Source organism: Heloderma suspectum, chromosome 3 (assembly GCF_057233095.1).
Source record: "Heloderma suspectum isolate Gila_16-S chromosome 3, 16-S_ref, whole genome shotgun sequence".
Taxonomy (NCBI): Eukaryota; Metazoa; Chordata; class Lepidosauria; order Squamata; family Helodermatidae; genus Heloderma; species Heloderma suspectum.
The window spans coordinates 221,796,326-221,819,140 of record NC_139460.1 but is presented as its reverse complement, the minus strand read 5'-3'; the positions used below and the strand labels follow the sequence as shown (position 1 = coordinate 221,819,140).

Sequence of the window (22,815 nt, the reverse complement as noted above, 5' to 3'; positions counted from 1 at the left end):
ACATGGTCCCCAACAGGTCCCCTGGGCACCACTGTGCCTACTGATCTCTTATTTGGCAGCCACCAGGCTCCCTGCCCCTCCTGATTTTAATTTTTTAAAAAAATTGTTTAATTAAGAATGTTTTTAATTGGGATGCTGATAAGCTGCAAACTGGAGCACTGGCCTCCGTTGACATCTTTATTTCCAAGAATGCCTTTGGGCCCCAGAGGCAGGCTTAGAAAATAACAATGGTGGGTACACTTCGCTTCGTGCCCAGTCCCACAGAAAAAAGAAAAAGGTCAACTGGGGAGGTAGTAGGGAGCATCCTGGGGGGCTAGAAGGGGTGGGTGGGAGAAAGGGGTGTTCTGCCTGTGCTTATGTGTGCATGCTTTAAATGTTTTCTGGGGGTGGGCTAGCCAATTTGTTTATTTTGGTGTGGGTTGGCCTTTTACTTGTGTATGTCTGAGCATCACCAGTTTGCCTTCTGTGAAATGGATATTTTGTTGAGATGCTGCAAGGGTAGATATGTCATTTGGGACTGTCCCCACTTCTGTCTTCTGTTCCATATCCTGGCCAAGTTACTTGTCTCTGAGCCCCATCGGTTTTCCTTGTTCTACAAAATGGGTGGTGGAGCAGAAAACCGTGGACTCACAAGACTGGTTTTGTGTTTTGGTGCTCAGCCCCTACCTCTCCTTGTGCTTAGATTCTTGGGCAAGTTACTTATCTTTTAGCCTCACCTGTTTGCCTTCTGGGAAATGGGTGTTTTGTGACTGGCCACATCCACTATCATAGCATTTTGCGAATGGATAACCCCTCTCTTCCCCTGCCAATGGCAGATTTGGAATTGCATTACATTACAATAATGCATTCATTATTTCGTATAATCCAGCTTTGGGGGCATTCATTTATGTAACATTTACTTCATCTAAAGTGCTTTACAGTGTGCAAAGGTATTCCAGCCTGGGCCCAGTCAGGAATTAATCTCAATAATTAACAATTTTAGACCAGCTATTACTGCAAGGAAGACATTGTAGTGAAAGCCTATACTAACTCATTGTTACAGAGGAGGTCGTCTGGTCTTTTGGCAGAGGTATCTTAAAATATGTTGACTACTGATAAAAGTTCATCTACTTGTATTTGGAGTGGCTACATGCCTTTTTCAACATAGGTACACACAGTTGGGAGCTACATCTCCTAACTATAAGTACCTGTAGCATGCATAGTTTTGAAGACATGTAACTGACAAGAAGGCCTGGCGTGCTATGGTCCATGGGGTCACGAAGAGTTGGACACGACTGAACAACAACAACAACAACTGATTCAAACATCTAACCATTTCAGAGGATACATGACATATTTGTAACATGTGCCCATTAAAAGGATAACATAGCATCTTTTACTATCTGACTTATTTATCACTTATAGATCCATTCTACACCCTCCCAGTCTCAAGACATTGCTCTTCCTTATCCATTCAACTGACTTGGTTTGCACAATCAAAACAGTTTATTTAAGCCATGGTGGGCTGCCGTACGTGCTGGGCAAGATTTAAATATTCAATGCCTGGCTGCGGCTTGTTGTGTCATGCGAACCTGGGTGGCAGGTGTTCTCCAAGGGTTAAACAACCCTCACATAACCCATGGTTTCTTGCTATGTTATGGGAGGGTTGTTTAACCCTTGTACAACCCCCACTGCCTAGGTTCTCATGACACAAGCTGTGGATGGGCACTGAATATTAAAAATGGCCACTAGCACACACTGTAGCCCACTTATTCGATCATGCAAACGGCCCATTTTTTCTAGCAGTTCAGAGGCCCATCTCCTTCACAACCACCTCATATCTCTTCCCTGTTTCCCTCATTTCAGAATACCACATCAAATATATTTCTGTCTGTGGACTGGCACACTGGTGCAGATTCAGCATTATAATTGGGGACTGGAGCAGTAGTTAAAAAAAAAACACCTGAGCCCACAATCCCAAGAGGAGAAGTGCATCTCTACAGGCAAAAATTAAATAGCATTGGGATATGGAAAAATGGAAATGAAATGTGACAAGAATTATGGTGTTGCAGACATATCCTAAAGTCACTAGAACCATGATTCTCTGCATGTGCAAGTGACCTTTACTAAGGAAGCACAAGTAATTGAAAGCAGAGGCATGAGCTCTTGCCTGTTTCTGGCTTTTGGTTGCTAACAGAGGACTCCTCCTTGGTTTAATATATCAAGCTTTCAATACTAGTTGTATTATATACGCAAATAGCCAGCCCATTGGTTGCTGAATTTATATAGGAGAGATGAACTGCAAAAATTCCAAGTCAGAGTCTGACTTTGGCTGAGGAGTAATCTGGAATTTTGTTGATTCTTTCCCCTTTACCTAATTTACCACATCTTGCTCTTTTTGTACTCTATACCCCTGCCCCAAGTCTCTTCAAAGTCTGCGGTATATTTTTGTCCCTTCTGTTTTTTAACTCCTTCCTCATTACTTTTCTTTTGAGTTTCTTCCTTAAACCACTGAACGATTTATCATATAGCAAGGTCTAAAGGTTTAGAGATTCCTTGAACCTTGAAGTGTAAGTGCTTCTATAACAGGTTATTTGTTATGGTTGTCACCTAGGAACAATGTTCAAAACTGCTGTTGCTTCTGTTACTTCTCTGTAGGTTCTGTTACTTCTCTCATGTGAATTACTGCCTGTAACATCTTATAGACAAGGGAAAGGCAATCTTTTTGGTCCCATAGGTTCATTTGGCAATATGAGAAACTGTCCTGGGCACCACCACAGAATGGCTGCTGTGAGAGGCATGGCAAAGAAATCTGCCCAAAAGACCGAATACAAAGCAGAGGTGGGTTCAGAGTCCCAACACACAAAACAACTCCTTTGAACCCAGTTTTCTGTGCCAACATAAACCTATTTCACATAAGGCAAAAACTCTTTTTCTGTCTCCTCTCTGCCAGACAAATCATTCCCCACCTCTTTTTCTCTCTCACCCCAGTATACAACAGCACCTGAGGGAGTAAACTAACCCTCATTAAATTATCTTGTGCCTAAGTCCTCTCTTTCATAAAGGGAGCCAGAAGATACCATGCTACATCTTAGACATATCCTTTAAACATGATTATTTGGAAACAGATCCTACAGAAACGAGCAGAACTAGTATTAAGTAAATGTGTTTAGAACTGAGGTGGCTGATTACTCATTTGCTGGGAGCCCTCAGTATATTCTACAACCTGCCATTCATGAGGATCTTCCTTCTGTGATAGGATAGTGATCTGGTTGGCACGTAATGGCTATCTAGTTGTTTAACCCATAGTTAGTCATGGCTGCATGGCAGCAAGCGAGTGCGCTGCCTCCCATCCACTCTTCGCTTCCGCTTTCAATAAACAACCCAGGAACGCCCAGAGTTAACACAACAACAAGCCATGGGCAATTGTTGGGCTAACCCTGGGTTGTTTAACTCCTAAACATCCAAGAGTTCCGGGTTTGGACATAACGATAACAACCCCAAATGCCCCAGGGTGTTCCTGGATTGTTGACTGAATGTGGAAGCAACACGTGCACGGGAGGCAGCACACTGGCTTGCTGCTGCTCAGCCCTGACAATTCCTTGGTTAAACAACCCAGGAATTGTCATTATGTGTAACCTGGGTTGGTCATTTTTATTTTGCTAGTAGTCCTACTTCAGTGATCTTTAACAGCCTGCCATATAGAAATAGAAGGAGCTGAAACTTTTCCCCTCCCATCACAGTTTATCTCAATGCCAGGAAAAGCCTGTTCGGTGCCTCTGCACTGGGCTGCAATCCTATGCAAACTTATCTGAAAGTCAGCCACACTAACTCAATAGGATTTACTTCTAGGTAAACATAAGTTCAAACCACAATCCAATGCACACTTGCTCCTAAGTAAACAACTGGACACCATGGGACTTACATCTGAATAAATCTATTTCAATATGAAGGTACACACAGCTCATAGCTGGTTTCCCAATCAGGAGTTAACTCTTTCTGCCTTATTCATCCCCCCCCACTCCATTTTAAAAATTAAAATACATTTATACGAACGTTAAAACAAAACACTTCTTGTAAGAAGCACATTTGTATTTGTAAATACATTTACAAATGGCAGAATATTATCCTCGATATGGGGTCTAACCATTCAAATTGGTCATAACCCAGTGACAAAGAGTTTTTAAAAAAAAAAAAACAAATAGGCTCCCTACTTCATTAACGCATCCAGCCGGATTCTTATTCATTTTTACACCCCACCCCACCCTTCCTCCAAGGAGCTCAACACAGTATATACGGTTCTCCCCCGACCCCATTTTTTCCTCACAACAACCCTGTGAGGTGGGTTAGGTTAAGCTCCGTGCGTGTGAGCGGCCCCAGAGCTGAGCAAGAATTTGGACCTGGCTCTCCCCAGTCACCAGACTGGCTCTCTCAACCTCCGCCAGAAAGCCACGCCGACTGCCTCCTGACGTCCATATATGCCCGACTCGCCGCCCTTTCCTCCAAGCGGGCGCTCGTGGCCCTTGACCTCATCACCCCCTTTCTCAGGCAGGCCACCGCGGGCTCATCGTCGCCTCGCTTGCAAGACCGACTGAGCGGCGAGGGCCAGTCTGGCGAGCCTCACGTAGGCCACGCGCGGAACGCCGGCTCCTGCGGCGCTGGTACGCCGCCGCGCCGCGCCGCCTTCTTCCAGCAGGCGGGGCTACCGGGACGTAAGATGGCTGCGCAGAGTGACAAGGCCCGTCACGTGGGAGCGTCGTCGCTCTCCAGTCCGCTCGCCCGACCGCCTGTCCCCTCCTACGTCGCGGTCCGGGACCCCACGGGCCGCCAGAGGCTGCCGGCGCTGCTGTTATTGCTGCACGTTGCAGCGGGCGGACCAACGAGCAGGCAGCCCGTCTAGGGAGACCCGCCCAGCCTCCACCTAAAGCCAGCCCGACGCCCCGGCCGGTCCTGCTGCCGCTGCACGCCAGGCTCCTTTGGGCGTCCCGCGCTTGCAACCGGGACTCGGGAGGCGGCCCGCGGAGGGAAAGGTGAGTGCCCCGTCGGGCGCCCCCCCGCAGCAGCTGCAGTTCTTGCCCTTCCCGGGGTAGCTGCCAAAGGCGGCGTCGGGGGAACGGGAGCGCGGGCAGGGAGAGGGGCACTTAGGGAAGGGTGGGAAACATTCGCAGAGACGGAGGTGGGGGGAAGAGCTGACCCGCCAGAGTCCGGAGAGTTGCGGAGGAAGGTGGGGGCGAAAGGCCCTCGCTCTCCGTATAAGGGCATGATGGGCTGGGTTGTCGGGAAGACGGAAAGGCCCGGGGGGGGGGGCGGGGAGTCGCTCGAGGAACTGGAGCTCAGGTATTATGGTGGTTGTTGTTCGCCCTCTTTCCCCCAAGTACTTGGCCAGGGAGCGGCATGGTGCTGCGATGGGGCTGGGGGACGTGGGATGGATGCATGCTTGGACGCGGGGATGAGGGAGCGGGTGGGGAGGGGGAAGAGGAGTACGGAGTGCAGCCGGGGGAGAGGTCGAGGTATGGTGTGTTGCGTGGGGACGGGGCTGCGGTTGGCCAGGTGAGTTGCTATGAGATGGGGGAGGAGGAGGAGGAAATTGAGGCTGAGGGGACTCGGCGTCGTGGCCAGGCGGAGGTGACCAAGTCACAAACCGGTCCGGGGGCGGGGGGGGGGCGCACAACCGAACTGCTCAGGTAGATGGTTACCACTGGAGAGGGGGCCAGGAGTTTGGGTGTTCGGGGTAGGGCGTGTGTGTGAGGTGGGGCGGCAGCACTGCAGTGCTAAGCAGGATTACTGGCAGGCTGGACCTATGCAGGTTTACTTGGAGGTAAGTCCCGCCGGGTTCGATGGGGCTGATGCTCAAGTGTGCATAAGAAGGCAGCTTGAGGTAAACCTGTGGCAGGAAGTGGTTAGGAAGGCCAGCGTAGTCAAGTGTGTTTGTGAGCGCGGGTTCTGATTCAGAGTACTCCAGCATATGGTTGAGTGTGTGCGTGGCCAGTAGCCTACATGATGTTTGGGGATGAGAGCTAGTCAATAACAATGCTTAGCACTTAAGTAGCATTTTATAAAAATTCAGTGAAACTGCTTCATATGCGTCATGGCAGTAATCCTTGCAGCAAGCCTGCAAGTTAGGGCAGTATTATATACCATAGGAGTGGGCAACCTCAGGCCCAGGGGCCAAATCTGGCTCTCTGGGGTTCCCCAGATAGCTATGCCCACTTTCCCTGACCCCACCCTCTTTCCTGGCTTTTAAGCAGTCTCTCCCCCTCTTCCCCAATTCTTAGGGTGCAATCCTATGCGTGTTTAGACAGAAAAAAGCCCTACAACTCCCAGCACGGCCCAGCCATGTATGTAGGAAATGTCTAACCTAAGGCTTAGTTACTGGCAGTAACAGCTTTAAGCTACAATATGCTAGAATTGTTAGTTGTTGTTGTTGTTGTTTGTAATTTGGCCCTAAACCTTTTGCCTTTGGTCCTTCCCACCACTGGAATGTGTCCCCTGCAGCTTAGAGAAGACATTGAATTTGTTACTTGGGCTGAAAGAGGTTCCCCAAGCCTAATATAATAGGGCATCTCTACACAAGCCTAAAATCCTGCATTGGAAACCAGGCTTTCTGCTTCCATTTTAAATGCAAGATCACAATGACTGCCCTTCCCCCCCCTTCTCCCTGTATCTGAGTCTTCCATTATCTTTCATTGATCTCACTTTTCCTCTTTTCACAGAGGGAACTCAAGTGGAACACAATGGGGTAATTGGATAGCTTATTATCTGCAATCTATTTAAAAACGGAACAAAGGGCATTTAGTGCAGGAGATGCCCTGGAGGGTCAGGGCTCATCTAAAGAGCCCACAAAAATCTGTGAAGGAACAATCTCAATTGCAGGATAAAAGCGGGGTGGCATTGGCTGAGATGTGATGGTTTCCTTAAGGCTCTCTACTGAGTACATGGCTGAGGTAGGATTTGAACTAGTTATTTAGAAAGCTGTTAGAGGTGTGGAACGGTTAGTTTTCATAATGGAGGACACAAGGATTCAGACGAAGGTTAAAAAGGGTTAGAGTTGTGCAGCTGTCGGAGGTTGATTATTAAAGTAAATTATTTAAGCAATAGTGGAGTTGGTTAGCATTCTGGCTGTCTGGGACCTTCGTGCTGATAGAATTTGCTAGTCCCTTTAGGTTTGCTGTGGTGAATAGTACTAGCAAAACATTCAGGTTCCTAAATCATGTGCCATATTATATGCTTATTAGGATTGCCAAAGATCCCTTATTGTAGTGCAGGGTTGGGCAGACTTTAAGCTTGTGGGATCTACTCTTTTTTTAAATTAAAACCCCAAGATCTACTAAGCGGAGTCTGACCCAAAAGACATAGACTTTGAACGAGAGAATTCTAAGCCCACCAGTACTGAACAAAGTAGCAGCACCCCATGCGTTCTTAATTTCAGCAGTATAATTTAGGTTATTTTGCTGCCATTGTTAAACATTTGAAAGTCAGAAAGCCTTGCTGATCCAGAGATCTACCAGTAGATCCAGATCTACCTTCTGCCCACCCATATTTTGAAGTACGATTATTCTGACTAGATCACCAACATTCCATTGAGTGTGATCACTGTCTTTTAAATAAATGCATTATCTTCAGGTTGTTGTGTTGTTGTTGTTGTTGTTGTTATAGTTTGACGCTATGAAATAGCAGCTGTACAGGCAGATGAAAGGTCTTACTGTAAGGGGAACTCTCCACTTATCTATTTGCTAGCTCTTTGCTAAAACAATTTCCTGTCCTCCTGTAAGGTCAGGTATAGCCTTGCTGTCATGTGGGGGGGGGGGGCGGGTACAGCATTTTAAAAGCAAATAACATTCTAAAACAGTTCCAAGTGATCTGTGCTTCAATGCTGGAAAGGAACTCTTATCTGCAGACTGTAAAGTGGTGGTTCTTCTGCCATTCGTTTTCTTATAGTTTTCAGTAGGCAGCCATGAGTCAAAGAATTTGTGTATTTAGGTGTTGAAGTTGGAATGATGGTATTATATTGTACATTGGTGGAGTTGAGATCTACTGTTAAAGTCCCTTTACAAATGACACAATCCTGGTTACGCAGCTGGGTAACTTTTTGAAAAAGAGAGGCCAGGGTTGAATCATTGTTTGTATCTTTTCCAGGTGTTCTAGTAGATACATAAATCTATGGATATTAGAATCCTTCAGCGTATCTCATGTGGCTGGAGTAATTCAAGGTAGTAAGACCGAGAGTGCTTCTGGGAGGAGAGGCAGCAATTCAGTGCGTAAAGCACATGCTTTGCATGCAAAAGGTCACAAGATCAACCCCTGACATCTCCAGGCAAGGCTGGGGAGAGTGCTATCTGAAACCCTGGAGAGGCACTGCCAGTCAGATGAACCACTGGTCTGACTGATAAGACAGCTCTGTATAGCTAAACTCCACCCTGACTGAAGGTTTGCTATGATGACGGGAACAGAGCCTGTGCTCAGTCCTCTAGGCAAAGTAGCACTTCTTGAGCTGCCAACTATTTATACAAAATAGTAAAACCAGCTCCGAGACTGGTTTTACAGACTGAGATAATAATTACAGGCTGTTAGTATGTCAGTAGTTTGGCTAATCCATGTGTTTAAATCACCTGCGTATTTTGAATATAGGATATTCCCGTATTTTGTTGGTGGACTTGTATCCTGGTTGTGTTGTCTCACTAGAAGTTTCACCTCTTGCACATGTTCATTTAGGACAGGGATGGGAAACATGTGGCCCTCCAGATATTGTTGGACTCCAGATCTCATCAGCCTTCACTATTGGTTGTTCTGGCTTGGGCTGATGGGAGTTGCAGTCAAACAACATCTGGAGGACTACGCATTCCCCACCCTGGACTTAAGAGTTTCTTCATATGTTATGTTTTTTAGGTGTACGGTTAAGATGACGCTTGCGTATATGCAAAAAACAAACTAAAGATGTGAAGATGGCAAACATGTATTTGAAATTACGTGTACACTCATCAGAGTTGGAATTGATGTGTTTATCCTTATTCAGCATACACTGCATGGCAAATCTGGATTGGGTTTTTTTTGGTAGTGTGTGAAATGGCCTTTAGAACATTGAGTTAAAAATGCATTCAGTTTCCCAGGCATATTGTCAGGATCTGCAAACAGACAATAGCATAAATTATGTTTGTTGGGTGATTTACACATTCCATTGAGGCAGTAGTAGTGAAAATATGAGCAACTGGCATAACTTCTCTTCTGCTGTCTAGTGTTATGTGTGAACAGAGAACTTGTGCATCTTTCTCCGTGGTGATTTTATTTAGAATTCTGTCTTGCAACCACTGGAACTATCACTGAATAATATTGCTTCAGTAATGCCACTTCTTCCACCCTGTATCAGGAGGTGTCCTAGGACTTGCCAAGCTTCCACATTCTGCAAATCCCAGGTACCTGATCTGTACCATGTGGGTCAGGCTTCATTTCTGGGTGAAAATATAAACTTTCTTCAGATTTATAAAAATTGTTAGCTAGTTGTCCTCTGTTTAAGACAGTGATGGAGAACCTACAGTCCTCCAGGTGTTGTTGGACTACAGCTCCCATAATCTGACCAGTGGTCGTGCTGGCTGGGACTGATGGGAGTTGGGGTCCGGCAACATCTGGAGGGCCACAGGTTCCCAACTCCTAGTTTAAGTTCTTAGGAACTAATGACACTTGGTTGTTCACAGAATAAAGTTTTATGCATGAACTGAATGGAAACTGAGAGATGACTCCTTGGTATGTAATCTAGTACATGGTACAATATGGCCTGGATGCCATTATACCATAAAATCTTTCCATCTGTCCCTTAAGAGTTCCAAATGTTACACAGGAATTGCAGTCAAGATGTGTGAGTCACATGTGCTTCTGCTGTCTCTGCTTTTGTGTAATGTACAAAATTGTGCTCTGATGTTGTTGACTTTGATTTGGAAACAATTATAAATACAGTCTTGAAACAATGCTTTTCGAGGGGAGCAGTATCTGTTTTGAAAAAGTTATTTACAGACTCAAATAATGTGAGGTGTTATCTTTTATCTTGGTAGATGGGCATTACTCCTAGACTTACTGTGCTCCAAATGTGGCTTTGTGTAAAATATTAGTATTGGTTAAATGAGATACTGTAATCTTTAGTTACAGATGGTGAGCTGAAGCACAGTCAGAAATAAAGAATTTTTGCACTTTGTGCAGCAGGGAATTCAAACCATAATCTAGATTCTTACAACAGGCTACTTGAAAGAGACTCCTGGTAATGTGCTAGTATATTAAGGACTTCAGCCTTATATTTTGATCTTATGCTCTGCTGTACATATGTTACTGTTTTAGCAACTGCAGTACAAGTCAGTAGTATATCCACTAGTTTTATTTAATTAACTTCTGCACAACTTTGCTTCCATTGAGATATTTGTTGAAGTGGGGCATGTTTGTTTTAGTTAATCAGTGGCTTCCCCTGCTTCCTTTAGATTTTTAGTATTCAACCTTGGCTCAGGTCTGATTAAATGCTAAAAATATAACAGGATATATAGAAGTCGTATTTCCAACACACCAAGGTCTGTACCAAAGTCTGCAAATTCCTAATTACTGGTTTAATGTATTTTAATTTGTTGTTGGTTTTAGTTTGTCCTGCTGAACTTGCAAACAACAGATCATCTGCTATAATTAAGCTTGCAGTCCTAAACGCATCCACTTGGAAGTAAACCATAGCTGAAATGTAGTTTGATCTCTAGTTCAGTGCTCTCAGTTTTGGTGTGGTAGCGTGGTTACCAATGTGCATAAAACTAGTTTTTGAAAGATTGAAATGATTGTTTATAGAATTGGGCCATTAGAGAAAATGTTATCTATGTTGTTGGTATTATCTCTCACATTCCATCTCAGACCGATATGTAAAATTTCCACAATATCATTTTGTAATGCACTTTGACCTCCTATTGCTGACTTGGCACACTACGCAAACTTCTGGCACAATCTTTCCTTTGTTTTCAAGTAATAACTTGCCACACTATTTCAGAAGTTTCTCTGGCTCTGCCAAACCAGAAGAGGCCTATTCATATACAGAATAGAACATAATTGTTGTGAAATGTTCTGCAGTACTACCACCTGTGTACTGAAAGGCACTGTAAAGACACTTGCTTGGACCCTTGCCTGTGAGAGCTCGGCACACTCAATCAGACTCTTTCAAAGGTGCCACAGCACTTTTCAGTGTTTGGACGCTGTAACTATGGTTGGAAAGTATCCCCACCCCCCACCCCCATGCCTTCTCCTCCTAGGAGCAATATGAATATTTGATATCAAGCCAAAGCACAAAGCTATTTTTCTAAGTTGTTTAATTGTGATAAATCAGTGCAATGTAAATGTGTCTAATTGCAAAAGTAGCATAACACGTACTTATTGTGGTATTAAAAGAAATTCCATTTGGGGTGGGAAAGCCATTGGGCAAGTACTGAACAATACAGTGTTGCATCTTTTGGGAGGAAACTTACTTTCTTGCTCTAAAAAAGAACTAAACTTGTGATACCTTTTATGTTGTCCAATGAAGAAGACTTTAGTTCAGTCCAGTTCATTATGGCCATAGCAGAGCTTTGGCTTTGAATTAGTTTCAAAGCCAGAGCTCTGCTATGAAAATCCTCTGTTTCTTATTTATGGGGAGGTCAGCTTAACCAATTAAGCAGATGAACATTTAAAAGGGGAATAAGACTGAGTTTCTCAAGATGAAATCACTGGGTTTAAATGACAAATGGATCATAGCGCTGGTAAATATACAATGATATACAGGAAATTAAGTGAGGGACTCCCTTGTTTGACATGGAATCTACCACTTGAGCCTGATATCTAGGTACTGTAGATCTCTTTCAGACCACAAGACCTGCTTTCTATTTAAAGATGGTAAAAATGCATGTTACGTTAAGAGCTCTTAGGAAATTATTTAATTTAATACAGAGAACCTAATACAGTTACAGGCTCAGTAGTATTCTCACAGCTACATGTTCCTGTTCTGCTTTAGGAATATAATAAAAGATAACCATGTATTTAAATATATAGGTAGATGACAAGATAGGGCTTGCATAGTTAAGAAAGGTAGGGGAATTTGAGGGTACTTCAAAGACTTAACCATTTTATTATGGCATAAGCTTTCCTGGGTTAGAGCTCACTGGTTGTAATAATGAAGTACTTTGGAAAGTATTATAAGTATAGATTTATTGTTGCAGCACTTCTCTGTCATTGCAGTTTACCCCAGCTAGATGTAACAGTAAGCCAAAGGTAATTCTATATTATCAGTAGCTTATATATAAAGTCAAGAGAGTATATATTCATTTTAATAAGTTACATAGGTTACAAACTTTTGTATTCAAATAAAAGCAAAAGTTGCGATAGAAATTTGGTTCTTAATTTGAGTCCCCTGGAGGTATCTGTAGAAATGATAAATTATAAACTTCTGTAACTGAAAGGCTAAAAGAAAACGCTTATCTTAAAAAACAATATAGGTAATACTTCTTCATAGGGTAGTAGTCTGTAATTTTCAAAGTGATAGTATTATCATTTAAGATGTATTTGTGTTGAGCTGTAAGATAATAACAAATATGTTTGGTGATATTTTGTACAGTTTACATAAATGTAGGCAGGCAATGGCTGGCTGACAAATAGAACTTTCTGTTTGGGATATTCATTACTTCCTGGCACCTTTCCTCCTCAACCACACACACCAAAATGTTAAGGGCAAAATGGGGAATATATTAGATTAGACATATAACACATTTGACTTCCATATGCAGATACTCTGGCAACATTTGAAAAATCAGATGGATGTGAATGAGAGTCCTGTTCTCAATTTTTTAGAAGCAATTTGTGCTTTTTTTTAGAGAGCAATCCTATGGTCCCTAGATAGCGTCTAGACCCCTAGACATAGCAGATCTGGGAATCTGTGCTCCGTCTCCTCTCCCTCCCAGCTGGCATAGAAAGAACTGCATTGGCTGCCTCTCTGAGGTTGGGAACCTGACCTTGGAGAGGGGGTCAAGGAGGCATTTCAGTGGGCAGGGAGGGGACTCGAGAAGCCAGTATATGAACTATCCCAAGGCCTCTCCAGCCTCCTCCCCTCCTCCTCTGGAATGCCCCAGCTATATGGGCAAAAAAAGGCCAGCTAGTGAAAATGCAGAGCAGGAGGAGCAGCAGTGGCGACAATTGCTTCCGCTGCTCCTCCCGCTCTGTGTTGGATGCTCGTAAGCCTCCGAGTTCAGAGGATTACAAACACCACGGGTGGAAGTCATAGGATTGTGCCTTTGAAGTATTTCTGTCCCACTCCTCAGCCCAAAAGGCTCCCAGTGCAGCTTATGTGCAGTCAGTAAACAAAGCAGTCCCTGCTCACAAGTGCACGGTCTGAAAAGACAGGACTCACAAGGAAAAAGGGAAGAAGAAAAAATTAAGTGCAATCCTATGCATGGATAGACGGAAAAGAGTCCTATGACTCCCAGTATTCCCTATCCAGCCATGCTGTTTGGGGAATGCTGGGAATTGTAGGACTTTATTCTGTCCATACATAGGATTGCGCTCTGATTCCTCACTCATCTCCCTCTGTATAGCAAGCAGGAATGGCTTTCAGTTGTAGTTCAGCAACTTCAAGTAATGAGGGACAGGAAGGAGGGAAAACGTCAATTGCCTTCAGTCAGATAAAACACATATAAATACATTTGCAGTTTCCCATCATGAGCCACAGGTCTTCAACTCTGTTTCTTGTATGACCGTTCATTCCAGCATACTGTGAAATGTGACAAGTCTCTCTTGCCAACTGACATTCCCATAGCTAGGATGCCCAGGAGTCCTGTAATTGTTAATCTTAATTCTAAAATGTTACTTTGGCACTGAAAATATAGCATAGTTGACACTCTTTTTGCCTTCTGGTTCTGAATATTGAGCATACCTGCTTGATACCTCTTTCTCTCCGCTGTGGATGCTAGGAACTTGTATTTTTATTGATTTTATTTAGAAGATATATCCAGCCTTTCCCTAAAAATCCAAGGTGGTTTACAGTCTCAAAACATGTGTTAATCTAGGGTCCTGTCAGGACCTTTACCAAAATAGATTTGGGATAAGCGAAAGTGAGACAAAGTCACAAATGAATCAGTTCAACGATTTATTTATTACACATGTGGTGGTAAGCGAATGCAGAAATAAAGCAAAGCACCTCACATGTCCCTTGTGCTGACTGAAGCTTGCAACTTCCCCACAGCCACGCATGTATCTGGGTCCCAATCAAGATACACAGGGTGTCTCTCCATGGACCGATAATCAATTCTCCAAGTTGGTATGCATGGAGATTCTCCTTGGAGGGAGACCAACTTGGCATGCTTTAAACAAGGCTTATATACCTTTTCTTCTATGCCCTAGTGGATGCATAAAGCATCACAGTCAAGGCAATAAATTCCCTTCTTCAAGGGAAAGAAGGCAATTCCAATCTGGGCTCAGAAGCTTTCCATCTCTTCATGGAGGTACAGCACTGCACTCTTATCTGAGAGGGACCAGAGCGACCTGACAAGGATCAAACAGCTTTGTGCTTGCGAAACTGGCCTTGATAATAGCTTTACCGTGTGAGGTAGCCTACTTTGTTACCTAGATGCTGCCTTCTATACTGTATTAACACAGGCCTCTATGCACTTAACAAACTGTGTAGAGCGTGACTGTGGAAACTCATTGTACTCCTTTACTCACCATGTCTTCCGGTGTAACCCCCTACAAAACAATAAACAGTATCAAATAACAATATGACTAAAAGTTGAATTTTTTTAGTTGGAGCTGAGATATTTGCAGTTATGACACTCTCATGGAATGGGGAACAGCTTTCTTTGCCAGTCTTCTGGGAATTGGACAATAGATGACTGTCTTAACCCATTCCCTTGAGCTGCTTTCCTGATGAAAGTCCTCCCCCAAAAGGAAAGACACATTGTGGGCAAGAGTCATAAGCTGATTGGTTGGTGCAATTTTAGGTTTGCATGCTGGGGTGCCTTTATATATATCACAGAAGTTAATCTTTGTCTGGAAAGTTTCAAACAGGTTGGGGATTTATGAGTGGTGGTTTGAATGGATTAGCTCAAGTACGGTGAGCTGTTTCCTGGGAAATTCTTTTTGTTATACTTTGAACAGTTACACAGAAATGAATGCTTAGCGTTTTATGGTTTGTACTAGCCAGTGAAACTGTTTTTGAATGGCAGGCATATGGAAGGAGTACCTGGAGCAGGTTTTGAACACTGCCAGTTTCGGGAGCAGAGCATCAACTGCAGTTATTTGTTATTTATATTTCTGATGTATTTAGGAGCTAAATCTAAGCATAGAGAAACTGTAACTGTTTGAGAATTACTATGATTGAAAAATGACAAATTGTCATTAAAATATAAATATCACAGTACGTTGAAGCACAACCTTGATTAAAAATATATTTGCATCACTGTTGCAGTGACAAGAAAAAAATTAGTTTGCATTTTTTAGGTTATTTCCAACAGGATGTAATTTACAAATTCGGAAAGTCTGGTAATTCACATATTAACAAATATTGCACCCCTGTGTACTGTATTGTCAGGGTGGACAGTGAGCCCATAGAACCTCAGAGCAGTTCTGATTCTGAGGAGGAACAGCCATCCATGGGAGAGGAGCGCGTTCATCCCTCCCAGGCCCTGCAGCTGGCAGAGATTCCTCCTGCCGGCATTCCAGACATAGATAGCAGTCCTGGGAGTGAAAGAGCGTGGGAGGAGGGCTCGATGCAGACGCAAAGAGGGACGAGCTATGGAGGGCATGGAAAGGAGGCGTAGCACCCGTTTGGTGTGCAAGCAATGGTTGTGTCCAGAGGACCCAAGGGAAAAGGGGAGGGACTCTCCCTAGCCCATAAGTTTAGGGTCTGCAAGTGATTCTCGTTCAAACGGGGACCAAGCTGTCAGGGGGCCCTAGCCGGCCTCTTTCAGTCTACTCCAGTAGCCAACTTCAGACACAGACAAAGGATTCCTTTCAAGGCTTTATTCCATTTACAACTTAATAACTCTATCACCAGCGACTAAGCTATGAACAGCAGAGTAACCTATGCCCTGGGTTGGAAACAGTTGGTCCCTGCAGTTGATCAGCTGCTTTCCTTTCACTCAGGGCTGCAACATGCCTTCTGCATATGTTTCACACAATGCATCCTATCTAGTATCTTCACTCTCCATCCATGGTTTAACAGCTAATCAGCTGTTTGGTCAACATCAATGGGCTTTGCTTTAAGACCATAAAGGGTTGCTGCCTTATGCCTGTTAGAAAGCAGAACGTTGCTAAGGCTATAGTATTGCAACCCAACAGGGCACAACAAGACAATGAACTTATTTTAGAAAAGTAGGATTGGATCAAGACCAAAACTGTTCTGGCTATCCACACGGGGGGGGGAACCCTTCCTTTTCTCATGAACAAAGATACTTGTTCACAGAAAAATTAATAGACATTTGTATGGTGTGGTGTGCTCTGAAAATAAAAGATGGAAGGCTTGATACAGCTATATAATTATTCTGGTATGTATTTTATTAAAAATAATTGTTCTCTAGTATCGTGCTTGTCACCTGAATTTTTTCTGAATGAATGACAGCTGAGATTTGCTTTGGAGAACACTGGACACATTATTTTCATGCTTTGAATGAGCTTGCCAGGTTGTTGAACAGCAAGGAGTGTTAATACCCTGTTGAAAAGGCAAGTCAAATGTATTACTGAACTTAATTTGTTGGGGAAGATATTTTTTTTAAACCTTCCAATTTGATATGTTTGACACTGAACAAAACTGTAGGAAATTAGAAGCAAGGTATCTCCAAGAAGTATTGTCATAACCTTGCTTTAGTTGAGTCCACTGTGAAATAGCAGATGTGTGTTTACAGAAAACAAAGAGAGATCCATTATTGTTTGTCAGCATAAACAATGCCTGGAATAGATCCATATTGTGGAGTTATCCAGTTGGGACTTTTGTTGTCATTCGAGGTGTGTCTTCCCCTTTGCATCCCTTCCTTGTCCCACAGTAAGGGCGCAATCCTATTCAGATAGGTGGCCGCCTCCAAATGCGGAGGTGACCGCCTATCCAATGCAGGGCAGGAGAAGCATGGAGGGGATTGTTTCCTCCACACTCCTCCTGCCCTGCATTTTCGGTTAGACAGCCGATTGTAGCTGCCTAGCCACGGGAGGGCTGAGCGGGGGAGGAGGCTGCTGTATGACATATTGGATGTGTCGTACAGGAATTTCCTCCCTCCCTACCCCAGAACGCCCCTTTTTGGCAGCTCTGTGCTCCTCTTGTGAGCATGGAGGATGGGGCAGTTCTGTGCTGCCTCTGAGGCAACGCGGAGGTGGGGGGAGGTCAGTTCCCAGAAAACCAGATATCCTGTGGCTGTCTAGCCGCTGTCTAGCAGGCATAGGATTGCTCCCTCTGTCTATTAAGTTTTGAAGAAAATGTCTGTTGTGTGCAAGACTCTGTTGATCTCTGCTAGCAATGTTTTGGGCCATGAATAGGTTTGTTATTGTTTTTGTTGTTAATGGAGCTATTTTTCTAGCACTGTTTCCTTCTTATATTGTAAATACAGATACATTTTCCACCTGACACAAACCTACAATTTTAGTAGGACATATCTAAAGGTTTTTGGATACTCATTTGGCATATTTAAATTAATCAGTGCAGTATGTTCACTGATTGGGTGAGAGAGTACAAATGAGTTAGTTGACCATTGGGCTTTTAAGTTTATTAGATATTTGAATCAGCTCTTGTTTCTTAATTAGGCAGTCTTAAAACAGCCCCCCCCCCCCATATATAGATGAAAGGAATGATCTAAAGATGTTTGTGTACGGTCATTTCCTGGTCTCTTATTTGAAGGGAAGTGTTGCAGGGAAGCATTGTATACATAGAACTGCGTATATGTACCGGAGTTGCTGGAGTGCCAGAAAAGTGTTTCCTCCTGCTTGTTTATAATGCATTAATAATAAAACAGAATTCAGTAAGTCCGCAATCCAGTCTTTTCCATCCTGGGTACTCATAAGCCTCAGACTTATGAGTATCCAATGCAGAGCGAGTGGCGCATTGCATCTCCCACTCTGCATTTTAGCTAGACAGGTGACTTCGGCCATCTAGCAGAGGCTTTGGGCAGGGGGAGGGAAGGAGGCTGGGAGCGGATGTACACCACCTGCAGTGCAAAATAGCACTAATCAGGTTATCTCCCATCTCCATACACTGCTGTTAACATATTGATAGAATATAATAAGAAGTTGTACAATTAGTATTCATGATGATATCTTTGACCTAGGCTCTTTTTTACTAATTGTTGTAAGAAAATTTTGAAACCTGATTTAAATTTAAAAAATGGTTTAAATTTTTTAAAATGCTTTAAAAAAAAGAAAAAAAAAAGAAAATAATTGATTCTTATCAGCCCTGCCATGTCCCCAGTCTCCTTCCCTCCTCGCCCCCAAGAATGCCGCCGCATGAGCTCACATTTGTGAGCTCGTAACACCAGCCAGCATGGTTCTCTCCACTCTGGGGGTGAGGGAGGAGGCAGGGAGTGTGGTTTCTTGTCTCTGAGCCCTGTCTCTTAGCTCAGAGCCAGGAAACCAAAACACCCTGTGTCCCCCAGACACTGTCTAAGAGGCATGGGATTACTCTCTAAATGTATTTAGAATTTATAGAAGTTAGAGTTTTGTTCTGTCTGCATGTAGAAGAGTAGCATGTAGATGCTGAGCAATCTGTGTGTCTACTTTTAAGATACTTGCTCGGGTTTGTTCTATAACAGTACTGGCTTTTGACTCTTTCATGCATCTGAAGTGCAAAAGGAGTCAAAATGTTACCCCCACCCTCCCCTATCCCTGCTTTGGACTAAGACCCTTCATTTTTTTTAATCCAATGAAGTGGAAGCTGAGATGAAGATGAAAAAAGGACACTATAGAATCTGCTGTTTGGAGCAATTGCATCATGGGAGAGCTGGCTCTATTCAGCTGTTTTTTGTTCATAATCATGTTTGACTGAGATATTACTTGATTGATGTTTCAAAAGCGGAGTATAGGTTTTGACTTCTTTGGTGGATGGATTGTCATAAGAGAAAATGGAAATGCCCAGCTAAATTTTGAATATGGTTGATATTCTGTCTGTGTGCCTACTAAAATAAATACAGCTACTTTTTCTTCCCCATCTCTGTCCTACTTATAATGGCTACTTCAAAAACTATAGTTTTCATGTAGTGAATTTTTACTACAAGTTATACCTGTGTCTAAAATTGGAAAACAAATTGATATTCATGTCTATTTGTGAATCAGACTTTTAAAAAAAGGGTTTTGCAAATATAACAATAACAGTATTTGTGGATCAGACATGACTCTGGGAGCTCAATAGTACATACATGTCATTCCAGCATAGAAATAAGTATAAATACTTGTGATGTATGAGTAAATGATCCCATGCATTGAAACAAATGTTGTGACAGATGTTTTAAATGTTGGTTTAGCCAGTATTATCAGAAGTGGAAATGTTAATGCTTAGGTCTGATTAGGTTCTCGATGTCAAAGGACAACTATCTCTAATCAGCCAGTTTAGGGCTAAATCACATGCTATGTTAAATAGGTAATGTGCAGCTGATCCTCACTCTTAATTCCATGTAAGTGGACAGGGTTCCTATCTGCATCAGGGCCAGCACATGTGGGTAGGGGATGTTTAGATCTTCCACTCAGCCATTTTTTTCTTTAAGTTCACCACTGCCCCTCTGTGTGGGGGCTAAAAAGAGAAACAAACTCCATTGTGCCAGTGGACATTAATGTAGCATGTAGGTTAGCCCTCAGTCATCTAACCAGTAGAACCTAGGTGTGCATAGAGGTGAACAATTTCCAGGCGTTTTGAAGCCATGGAGAAAAAACCTAGAAATTTTGGGGGAAAACTGAATATGCAACAAAGTTAAACTTATTCTTAACAACCTAAATGTATTCTTAACACATCTAAACTTATTTTAGTGCTTTAGTAATATACGATGCATGTTGTAAAAACTTGGCATACAGAGTTGCAGTATTTGGCACATTGACAACATTTACAGATCAGTTCTGTTCAGCTATTTTTTTAGGTCACTTTTTATGGTGAAATCCCTCCTAAAACATCTCACATAAAAGTATCCTATGCATCTTTACCCAGAAGTAAGACCCATCTTGTTTAGTGGAGCTTACTCCCAGTTTTGCAGCCTCAAAAATGTAAGTGCCTTAGTTTTGTACAATGGAGGGAGCAATCCTATGGCTGCTAGTCAGCGGCTAGACGGCCATAGGATATGTAGGTTTCTGGGAACTGACCTCGGAGCCCATGCTCCAAGGTCAGTTCCTGGAGAACTGACTTTCACCCCTTCTGCGCTGCCTCACAGGCAGTGCAGAACAGTCTTGCTCTCAGCACTCGGAAGAGGAAGCTGGAGCGGCCAAAACAGGGTGTTCTCGGGTGCTCCGGGGCAGGGAAGGCGGAAACGCCAGCACGACACATCCTATGTGTTGTCTGGCAGCCTCCTCCCCCGCTCCACCTTCTGGCGGCCAGACAGCTGAAATTGGCTGTCTAGCCACAAATGCAGGTCCAGAGAAGCGCGGAGGGAATGATCCCCTCTGTGCTTCTCCTGCCCTGCATTGCATAGGCGGTTGCCTCCGAATTTGGAGGCGGCTGCCTATCCCCATAGGATTGCGCTCTAAATTGTGAATATATTGAGAGAGAGAGAGAGATGGAAACTGCTGCATCTTATGCTACTTAAGCTCACATATCTTAATTGTTGCCATCTGAGAAGTAGGAAAAAATAAGAGTTGAAAATAGAAACCACAAATGTTGTAGTAAATAAAAGAGTATTATTTAGACAAAAATGGTCTTCTATAGTCATGATATTAAGGACTTATAACACATTTGGGTATCTAGTTTTCTAACAGAATCCACAAGAATTATTTCTATAGAATCCACAAGAATTATTTTCGAATACTGTAGATCATCTTAAATAAAAATCTTCATAGTATACATTTTGAGCAAGTAAAACCTTGCTTTAAAAGGCATTCTACTCATTCCAAAGGAGAAAATAAGTCATAGGAGATTTTCTTTAGTGTTCTTCAAAATTTCTAGTTTTTCCATTGGAACAATTGAAAAAACAACAACACTTGTCTCTTCCCAACCCCCGTAAGACCTTCATATCTCTAGGTATGCACAAATATTTATTGAATCTTTAGTTCATTGTTTAGTGAATTGCATAAATGGAGCATCCAGTCTTAAAGCATGGTCTTTGTCACCAGGGGTGCCCCTTCTGTCAGTGGGAACATGCCCCTTTCTCCTATTTTAATCCCATATAAATAATGTGACCATGTCAATACAGCAACTGTAGTTTAATAAGCCTTGTTACAGCATAGGATCATTAAAGTTAGTATTTGCAAGCTCAGACTCACTTCCTAAGGATTGTAGTAAGTTGTTGCAGGATAATGTGAAAAGCCCTCCAAAACAATACTGCTAAGTAGCTGCAGGACCAGGATGAATGCTATGGAGTACAGTAAGTAGAAGGAGGATCAGGATAAATGCCTACAGGACCAGATTGAAGATCCATGGTGTGGGGTAAGTAGCTGCAGGGCTAGGATGAATGCCTGTAGAGCAATAAAGGCAAGTAGCTGCAGGATCAGAGAGAATGCTTACATAGTGATGTCACCTGTAGATAGGTAGTTGTAGAGTCAGGTTGATCTGGTACTGAGTTTGCTGTAGAAGTGATAGGCTGGGTTTGGACGATCATCAGAGGAAAAGAAGCCAGTGGGGCTTCTTTTCCCTGTCCTACTCCTGTTGCTTACGCACCTGCCATTTCCCTAATTACCTGTGCTGCAGTGCAGATTGCTGTGTTGTCCAAAACTGATGAGGTGATTTTTGGGCTGTTTGGAAGCCACTCCTGCTGCATATCTTGCCAGGTTCTGATGCTATGACACTCCCCCCCCCCCCCCCGGCAAGGGTAATTAGGAAAAAGGCTGATGTGCAGGGCAGGGAAAAGTGACTTCTTTTCCCCTCCGATCGTCCAAACCCAGCCACTGAGTCTTTTCATGTCCACTTAATCTTTTATTTTCCTGACTGCTGCTGTCTGCACTGGAAAGTCTTTCTGTAGCTACTCCTCTGCTTCAGCTCTCTGGCCTTCTACTGAGCTAGCTGCTCTTCTCTCATTTCCTCTAGCTCCCTCCAGCCACTCCTCTTGACCTTCAATGGCTCCATACAGTCTTGCCTGAAAATTATTACATTGTGTATATTAAAATACTGCTTTTACTTGCTCTCTTCTCCAGTGTGCATACAGGATGAAAAACATGTAGAGGAGTAGCTTATTGTTAGAACAAATGGTTTCTTTCCCACATGCCTTATTTTAATAAGTGTGCGTGTTTATGTGTGAGAGAGAATGAACGAACATTGGCTCCTGTATCATCATCTAGTAAGTATAATCTTGCAGTCATTCATAAGCAGAGAGAATTGAAAGAAAAAAAAAGTATTTGCCTTACACCTAGATTGTCTGAACTTGAGAAAAAGGTAATTTTAATGAGCATATTTTGAATAGTGAAATTAATCATATACATATTTAACTTTGTCTTCCAAACTAAACATTCTTGATCTCCAGCTCTTTTTCAAAGGTCTGTTGCTGCTGTTGCTCATCAGTTTTTTCTTACTTAATCTAGTAGAGAAAGCGATCTTCTATTAACAACTGAGAACAGATGGCCTTTTAGACTGCTTCAAGGTACAATTCTATGCATGTATAGACAGAAGAAAATCCTACAACTCCAAGCATGCTGGGAGTTGTAGGACTGTTTTTCTGTCTAAATATACATAGGATTGCACCCTCAGTTACAACACTG

At 43.1% G+C, this 22,815-nt stretch overlaps 1 protein-coding gene across 4 annotated transcripts in view; it reads left to right on the top strand.

Moving 5' to 3' along the window:
- The first annotated feature begins 4,691 nt into the window (after nucleotides 1-4,691).
- SGMS1 (sphingomyelin synthase 1) overlaps nucleotides 4,692-22,815 on the top strand; it is a 100,992-nt gene continuing 82,868 nt past the window's right edge. The window contains exon 1 of one of the 4 annotated variants that reach the window (XM_084845727.1): nucleotides 4,692-5,009. The gene's annotated coding sequence lies outside the window, so the exon portion shown is untranslated. Of the gene's footprint in view, nucleotides 5,010-5,276; nucleotides 5,317-22,815 lie in introns of those variants that run through there. The other 3 variants (XM_084845726.1, XM_084845724.1, XM_084845725.1) reach the window with 3 other exon arrangements.